Here is a 9,700-nt window from a genome sequence, read left to right as displayed (position 1 = left end):
ATAAAGGGGGCATGGTTGGTGAGAGGACAGAGTCTGGGGAGTTTCAGAGAATAATGGGGAAATGCTGAAAATACATTACATACATGTATGAAAATGCCATAGGGAATTCTATATTACATAATCATGTATAATTCATATATGCCCTTGTCTATCCTGGGGCTCAGGTCAGGATAGAGAACCCCTAACTATGACTGTGTGAGACTGGACTACACCCCTCCTGAGTGTTTCTATGGCCTGTTCTGAGGTAATGATTTTGGAACACTAAAGACAAAGTGTGAAGCCAGGCTGCGATGGCGCACGCCTTCAATCTCAGCGCTCAGGAAGCAGAGCCAGGCGGATCTCTGTGAGTTCGAGGCCAGTCTGGGCTACAGAGCGAGATCCAGGACAGGCACCAAAACTACACAGAGAAACCCTGTCTCGAAGGAAAAAAAAAGACAAAGTGTGACTGCCGGGACTGGAAGCAAATTACACCTGGAAGGGAGAGGGACTGAGAACTCCAGCCCCTGGAAGGTTCTATTTGCCTTCACTGGTTCTATGCAGTTCCTACACAGCAGGACTTCTGCCCTGAGTGAGAATCACCACCCACCCAGCCTTTATTCCTTGCTCAGCTCCAGATCCGCCTCTGAGTTCTGTGTCTTCTGACTCTTTCCTCAGAACCGAGAATTCCATGAAGGCCCAGGAAGGAAAAAGAAGAGCTCAGAAAGCCCCGAACATTACAAGCCTCTCTTCTCCATGTGGTTATGCAAACAGTAGCTTTTGCTGAGGGAGAGAAGGCTACTCCTAGAGCCAGGGATGCAGCTTTTTTGAGTCAGCTTCTGGGCTGAGGTGGGCTTTTCCCCACGTAGCTGTCCTTGAGTCACTCGCGTTCCTGTAAGCGACCCCACTAACATCAACATTGAACGGATGCTTTCCTGTGCGTGTCTTTGACGTCTCTAAGCGCTGTTGGTCTGGGGACCTCCGCTTCAGCATGCTGCGTAGACACTCCCTGGGCTGACAAGACTCCGTCACTCCCACGTTTGCACCAGCTGTGTGGTAACACTCATCCAAACACATCCCACGTGTGTCCCTCAAACATTTCAGGAACCCCGGGGTACCCAGCGGTACTCAAGGCTTCGTTATTTGAAACGGAGGCACGAGGCCCCTTGTGTTTCTCATCTTCAGCTCAGGAAGTCAAATTTAGCACTGGAAACTCAGGCTCTTGGCGCCCATAACGATTCTAGTTTCATGGCTGCAAGATTCCCCCCAAGTGGAGTGAACGCAGGCAGTGAATATTTAAGTAGCTCTGGGAGAGAGTTTGCATTTGAGGAAATTCCGTTTAGAATCTGTACAGCCAAGGGCAACCAGGGCTGGGAGACTTGAAGCGGGCGGGTGGGGGGGGGGGCAAGTGCAAACCAGCTAGGAGCCATCCCATCTTCTCACCCTGGGATGAGCTGGGGGTCCCGCCAAAAAGGGCAGGACGCAGCGGGGGCATTGAACTTGATCTGTAGTCACTTCTCTGCGTGGAAAGTTGGGGATGCTTCATGGCTCAATTCCTATGACGATTTTTTTGAACAAACAGCCATAAAACTTGCGCTGAAATGAGCGCGCCTTTGTGGGTGGCGCGCTGTGTTAATTTTTCCACCCCTGTGACGAAACGCCACAAATCGACACAGGTAACTTCAAGGAGGCTTGATGACCGTCATCCACCTTGTTCATGGACTAGGGCTCTATCTGTCTATCCCCTTTAAAGGGGCAATGACAGCTGGGGGAGGCCCCTAATGACTTTTGTGTTTCTAAGGAGAAAGAGTGACCCCAGGTGTGACTGAAGAGAGGGGCCTAGGAAGGCAGCAGCCTCGGGAGAACCAATTCTGCTAATAATGGGAGCCTGGACTTGCGGCCTCTGGAACCATAGAAAATTGTTCTCGGATGTTCAAACTTCTGTCTGTGGGGTTTCGGCACGGCAGCCTCAGTAGACTAATTTCTATTAGTCTTCATTGAGCAGGTTGAAACTAAGGCTGGGAGTAGAGGTGAATGCCTTTAATTTTAGCACTCAGGAGGCAGAGGCAGGTGGATCTCTCTGAGTTTGACGCCAGCCTAGTCTACATAGCAAGTTCAAGACCCCAGCCAGGGCTACATAGTGAGATCCTGCCCCCCCCAAAAAAAATTAAATTAAATTAAAGGAAGCTTGACTCTGAGAACTTCCAGTAGCCCTGAATGGCAGGAAGTAGCTTTCTGAGTTCACACACTGGCCTCTCTCAGTTCTGAGGGGGGTGATGCCAAGTGTAGTCTTCAAGGGTTGATGTCCACATCCATCCCTACTTCATGAGGGAGACTAGGAAGGAGGATAACATTCTTGATACTCCAGGGAAATGTACAAGGACAGAGAGCCACTTCCAATGGGAACCATAGGATGTGTAGAACAGGGAGAGAGGTAACAGAGGCCATCCTTGCACTGTCAGGGGCTCCTGAGATTGATGGATGAGATGGAGCTGGGCCCGTCCTTGTGACTAGCAGCTCTGGGCTATAAACACTGCATTTCATGGTGTCTCCATGGAACAGCAGTAGGTTGTCTGCACAAAGATCACGAAGCCTCATGTTCAGAGCCCAGAGATTCCACATGGTACTTTGAGAAGGATCTGCATGGAGGAAGGGTCCCTGGCTGTCCGCTGGAAGCTGGATAAGGAAATGCCAGAAATAGGTATGATTTCTGGTCTCGGGTCTCAGTGGCCCTGTTCTTGCCCCGGGCATAGTCGTGTGCAGACCCTGAGCCATGATGTTTCTGGGTGGAATTGACCAGAGCAATCAGGGTTGGTTCTTATACAAGCAAAGTGCACTCACTTACCGATGTCTGATCCCACTTTCCCCAAAACAATAGACTCTCATCATCTTATATCCTGTGGTATTCTCTCTCTCACACTCTTTTCTTCCTCCTCATCTTCCTTCCTTCCTCTTTTTATACCTACTTCTTAAGAGTCTCTGACTTTGTCTTCGTGCATGGCCTAGAATTCTCCAATCCCAGAAATACACATTTGAAAGTCAAACTCAGTTTTGCCCCCACCCCCAGCCCCGACTCCCAGAGCCCATTGGGAAAAAAAAAATCACACCACGTTTAGATTCTATTAGAAAATTACCCATCAGCTTTGTGGCTGCTCTGCCGTGTCCACTCCTGTCCCTGGGGCTGCTGGAGGCAGGAGGCGGCCCCTTCTCAAGTGTGTGCCTGTAAAGCAGGTGTAAAGTTTTCTGGAGGGTGGAGCCTCTAGGCAACCTGGGGAGGGCTGGGCAGGAGCAGAGAGGGCAGATGGGATAAGGGGAAGGTGCACATGTCCCTCAAGTGTCCATTGCAAGGTCTCCAGCATGTCCTGCTTGCTGAAGGGGAGGATGGATATTCTGGGGAGCTCACTCTAACTCAGCATTTAATTTTTTTCTCCATCTATTCTTGGAGCAAAAAAAAAAAATCAATACTCCTTCATCAGCAGGCAGTGCTGAGCATAGTGACTCCTCAGTGCCAGCCATCTCCAAAGTTTCCAATAGCTGGTGCATAGCTAATGGACGCCGTCCACGACACGGGGGAAAGATGTCACGAGAATCCAACCCTGACATCCGAGGCCAAGTGAAAAGTCAATTAAAAGAATCAGAAGACATTTTCCTCATGATTAGCCAGCCCAGGGAGGATCTGGATTCTGCCAACAGTGTGGTGACGGTAGCCAGGTGTGATATGGAAGGGAGACCTGTCCATCAAGGGGGAGCAGGTGCATTTGAATCTATTTGTATATTCTGGCTCTCTTGCCCCAAACCTCATGCCAATCACCAGGGAAGTCACAAGAGGATATTTTTTTCCCTCTCTCTCCCCAATTCTTGGCTCCAAGCAGGACTTTTTTTTTTTTTAATGAATATGCAATTGTCACATTTTCATCCTTGTTGTTAAGCAAGGTGTCCTGATCAGTTTTAGCTGGCAAGTGTGACACAGTCTAGTGTGACTCCATCTGAGAGGAGGAGAAACTTCCATGGAGGGCTTGCCTGGATCAGACTGGCCTGTGGATATGTCTGTATGGGGATTGCCTTGCACGTTAATTGATGGAGGAGGGCTCAGTCCACTGTGGGCGGAACCATTTCCTAGACAGGGTTTCCTGGGCTGTATAAGAAAGGTAACTGAGTGTGAGCCTACATGAAGCATTATGCCCCATCCTCCATGGTTCCCTTCTTGCTTCTCTGGCTGTGAGTTCCTCAGTTGGGGGTGATGTTGTGTGGAACAGCAAGCGAGCCTGCCTTCAGGTGCCTGCCTTGAGTTCCTGTCTTGATTCCTCTCAGTGATGGACCGTGACTTAAAGTTGTTAGCCAAATTAAACCTTTCTTCCTCTACGTCTATCTTGGTCAGGTTTTTTGTTGTTTGTTTTCACAGCAACATGAAACTGGAAGATGAGGCAAACCACTTGCCTTAGGTTTGAGTCCGAGGTTCCTCCACAGGCTTAGCGTAGACAAATTTCTAAGTAGTCTTATTAAATAAAAAAACACGGAGCCAGAAATAGGGGTGAAAATCTGACAGAGATCAGAGGAATCGGAACAGCCACCAGCTAACCCTACCTCACCACGCTGCAGCTTCCAAAGTGCCAGCTACTTCCTGTCTTACCCACTCCTTTATTGCCTTGCTGTTCTGCCCTCTCATTGGCTCTTAGCCCAGCTACCTCACTTCTTTGACACTGCCTCTCTGTACAGACCTCCAGGTCTCTATGGTTGGTACTGGGATTAAAGGCGTGTGTCACCACGCTTGGTTCTGTTCCCTAGTGTGTGTGGCCTTGAGCACACAGAAATCCAGATGGATTAAGGGTGTGTACTAACATTGCATGACTTCCATTTTCACTAATAGTGGCTGACCTCTATCCTCTGATCCTCAGATAAATTTTATTGGGGGACACAGATAAATTATCACCACAGTTCAGGATTTGATAGCTTCGTTCCCAGACGGCCATGCTACTTTGGATATTTCTGGAAACTTTGGCAAGTGAAGCCTAGCTCGAAGAAATTAGGCCACGACGGCCAGGTTCTTAAAAGTATTATTTTCCATGGCCAATTTCTGTCATTCTCTCTCTGCTTCCTGGCACTCGCAACATGAACAATCTCCACCATGTTTTCAGGGTGATGCACCAAGCTACCTGTCATGCCTTCCTCACAAGGATGGATGGAAACCCTTTGATGCCAGGAACCAAAATAAATCTCTCCCCTCCTTGAAGTTGTGTCTCCTAGGTGTTAGGATCACAAGGATGCAAAGGTGGCCCCTCACCCAGGGTTCTCGATTCTGCCAGACCCTGTCTGACATGCAGATCCCATGTCATCACCATGTTAAGACCTGAGTTCATCCTGTGCACACACATTGCCCTCTGAGCCAACAGCATTAGAAAGCAAAGTCAGATGGCCTCAAAGATGCCTTCCTAGCACTTCTGTGAGTCCTCCATATGACTTTATCCTTATTTAGAATACCCATATTCTATTGCACAGACTGCTTCCAACACCAAACCCGGATCCCCTCCCTTAGGTCCCAGTGACTCTCACATAATGAGTCAAGGCAGTGTTGGTGGTGCAGCCTCCCTAATCATTGCACAGGGCAGCTCCATCATTCAAACCCTTCTGTCCCCCTGAGCTCACATTGGCCAAGATCTCTTGGATGATCCCTGTAGACTGGGGATATCGCTACTGTCTGTGGCTGTGTCTTGAGGACACATATAACAAATAATGCCTTCAGTCTTAGGGCTGGGCTGTTTGCTTCATACAGAGCCTAAGGCTCACTGCATTTGAGGGGAAATGAGAGGAATCCCATGATGAGATGTATTGAGCATTTTCTAGAACCTACTGGTGAGGAATCAAGTGAACCTGGGGGTGGCTGCATTTATTCCCATTTTACAGATTAGATTAATTTTGGTCAGGATGGATTAGTTTCCTAATGCACTATGTCAAATCACCTCAAATTTAGCATGTTAAAACACCTGGTCAGAGGTCTGGAGAAAATTCTATTTGTTTGGTTGTGATATACCCTTTACCAGCTCATGAAGTTGAGTGATCAGCCCTTAGCTGGTGACACTGTTTCAGGAGATTCTGAAGCCTTTTGGAAAAAGGGACTTGCTGGAAGAAGCAGGTCATGAGGTGGAGTGGTGCTTGAAGGTTCCAGCCCTGTTTTCAGGTCACATCTCTGCTTCCTGATCCACCCGGTGGGAGTCCACTATATTAAGCTCCTGCCACAGACCGACCCACTCAGATAGACCATACACCATAATGGATTGGAGATTCTCAACCAGCAGGCGGAATAAACTCTTCCTCCTTATGTTGCTTTTTCCCAGTGTTCGGGCACAGCAATACTAGTAACTAGTTAAGAGAGGTGGCTGAGCAGTTAAGAGCACTGGCTGCTCTTGCAAAGGACCTGGGGTACAAGTCCCAGCACCCACATCACTCGGTGGTTCACAAACCTCCGGTAATTCCAGCCGGAGGACATCTGTCGCCCTCTTTTGGCCTCCAAGGGGACTGCATAAATGTGATGCACAGACATACATGCAAAAACAAAACAAAACAAAAAGCAAAAACAAAAAACACCTATACACATAAGATAAAAAAAAAATAAGATAAATTAACAAGAGGGTACTCTAGCAGCCATCCTAGAGTTCATGATTAAACACAACATAGGATTTACATAAAGATTCATTTGACTTCAGATAACAGCAAACACATGCAACCAATCTAAGTAAAAAGAAAAGCGCAGAATCACACACGGAAAGTCTCAGGGGATAAAGATCCAAATGCAGGATACCCCAGGAGCTCGTGGTACATTTTCTATCTTCTTGTTAATGTCACTTTTTGCCCCACCCCCTCCCGAGGATGCTGCATAGTCTTCCAGGATCCCTGTAAACCCAGGGTCTCCGCACCCCTCTTCAGCCCAAGGCGTTCCCCCCCCCCCAGGGGCCTCAGAGCTCCTTTTCTCTCATTGGCCAGGACAGGGTCACATGCTCACTCATGGACAAGTGAAAAGCGATACTGCCATGGCTTGGACTCTCCTGACTTTCTTTCTGAGTGAGAGACAGACGAGCTCATCTCCCTGAAGGGTTATAATTGGGGAGAGAAACAACACTCTGTGGTTTGGATAGAGTATTTAAAAAGTGTGGGCATAACCACACTTTCATTCCACCAACCTCTACCGGTTGTGGGGTTCAGGAACACACACTTCTATTTATTCTCTGGTCTATTTATGTGGACACCTGGCGTTTGCAGAAAGTGTCCAAAGTTATATTTCTCATTCGCTCTAGGCCAGATAGAACGTGTATGGGCGAACAACAGTGGACTCCTTACAACGCTATCAATAGCTCCCTTCACAAAGCTTAATGGGAACATTTGCGAGCACATCTTTTGCACAGTTCTATCACGGCATGAGGAGCAGGCTGTTGCCGCGTTTGGATTCTGATGTTTTTGATGGAGGGAGGTGTCTTCGTCTACCGCAGTCCATCCCTGTTGCTGGTTTCCGATACCCCACATGGCCTCCCTACTCAACCACCTGAGGCTTTCAGAAAACAGACTCTAAGGAAGATGACTGACAGATGCCTTGATACAAAGCTGTTCCCCACCCCCCATCTCTAGCTGTAGATCTTAAAGGAAGAGGGAGTTTTAACAGAATCACTGAAAATTGCCTCTATGTGTCCCCAGGGGCTTGTGGTCCTTCAACCATGATCAATGAGACCGATACTCTAATAATGAAACCCGCAGGAGGGATGCTGGGCAGCCTACTTGTTTGAAAGTGTAAGTAACATGTTTCTTCTAAGTGTGAGGCTAGGATCAGATGCCACCACCATCCTCCGCAGTCTGTTTTTGCTTTCAGAAAGGCTACCACCAACTGGGACCCTCTCAAGGCATTGGCCAAGCCTTTCTATATTGGCATCAACACCCTCTAGAAAGTGCTCAGCACTCAGCACCCAAGGATGGTTGCTCCAAGGTCTTGGGTAGTTTTTGCCTGGGGTCATTGGCAACATGATGAAAAATCACACTTTAGATCTACATATTTCTGAAAGTCTTCCAGGCTGTGCTTTAGGAATTAACACATTTTGTGCCTGTCAGTTATTTCAAAAAGGATTCTTCTCTTTCTTTAAATGTCATATCTCCTAATACATATCCTTCCTGACTGTTTATAGGTCATGAGCTCTGAATATCTAGCCCAAAGCTTACTTATTACACTTGGGCTGAGTGGGATTATGAAGGATGGGCTGAAAAAGCATGAGCTATTTGGAGGCTCAGTTCAGATTTGGTTGGACAATTAGAGAAGGAGAGAAAACATTTTTGGCAAATTAGTATATGTAAATGGGAAAGGGTGGTGATCTGAAATCCAAATACAGTCCACATGGTTTATCAGCAAGATACACTTCTTTTAAAAAAATTATCCTTATTATTTTGCAATCATGTGTATGTGTGTGTCTGTGTGGGTGTGGGCATGTGAGTGTGATGCCCACAGAGGACAGAAGAGGGCATCAGATCCCTGGAGCTAGAGTTATAGGAGGTTGTAAGGCACCATGTGGGTGCTGGGAATGGAACCCAGGTCCTCCGAAAGAGCAGCCAATGCTTTTAACTACTGAGCCATATCTCCAGCCCCTAAAATGGGCTTCGTGTTTTGAAGGAGGTCAGATGTAAATGCACGCCTCCCTGAGGACCTCTTTTCTTTTGGCTCCAAGGAATGCTACAATGGGGCCTTTCTCAGTTTCTGATAAGGACACACACACACACACACACACACACACACACACACACACACAGCCTTGTAAAGAGTCTGCTGTGATTCCTATGTGTGACTAGAAGGAGTGGCTGCTGAGTCTTGAAGTCTGAGCTCCAAGTACCTGTATGGAATTCCAAGCTCCCATACCCAATTGTTTCGTAAAATGTAATTGGGAGGGAGATGAGGGTTTCATGTGAGACACCCCAGTGTTTTGAGAGGTCAGACCCACCACTCTGATGGGAAAGGCTTTTGATCCAAAAGGCCTGTGTATCTGTGAATCAAGTTTGCAGGTCAAACACTCAGACACCACACTTGTGCCTGGGATGATTTTTGCACTAAAGTCGCAGGTGGATGACAGTTCTAGGAACTCTTCTGCCCCCTTCTGGTCTCTGCTGGTACTGCATGCACTTAGTGCACAGATGTGCACACACATAACATAAAGGTGGTTGAAGGGCATCCTCAGAATGAGGTTGTCTACCTGCTGTGCACCAACATTCCAGAACAAAAGCAGGGCTGAGCACACCCCACATTGTAGCCTGGCTGCTGGGGACTAGTCTATCATCTGGGGCACATCTAGCATAGTGTCTATCCCTGTAGGGCACATACCCAGCCAACTCCTATGTCCGGAAGTTTCCAGAAGGAAGTTGCACCTTTCACTGAGTTTTCTGATTAGCTGATTAGAATTGCAGTAATGTGGAGAGGTTGAAAGGATGCGGGTCCAGAGTCTAATTACTATTTATTCTGGGGTGTTCTTAGCTCTCTAAGTAGCCATTCCTTGCACACCTCTGTGTCTGACCTAATATCCTGCTACAAAGAGATAAACCTTTTTAGAAGGTGTTAGCTTACCCAGATCCTAGTTTCCACCAACCAAAAGGCTAGAGACGCCATCAGACAGCAGGGAGCCTAGGACTTAGCTGTCCCCACTTGCCTTTAGCCAGAGGGCCTATGTTTCCACCAGTGTGTTTGGAAAGTCCTGATTTGTGA

This window comes from Peromyscus leucopus, chromosome 23, assembly GCF_004664715.2.
Source record: "Peromyscus leucopus breed LL Stock chromosome 23, UCI_PerLeu_2.1, whole genome shotgun sequence".
NCBI lineage: Eukaryota > Metazoa > Chordata > Mammalia > Rodentia > Cricetidae > Peromyscus > Peromyscus leucopus.
This window is presented reverse-complemented; position numbering follows the sequence as displayed.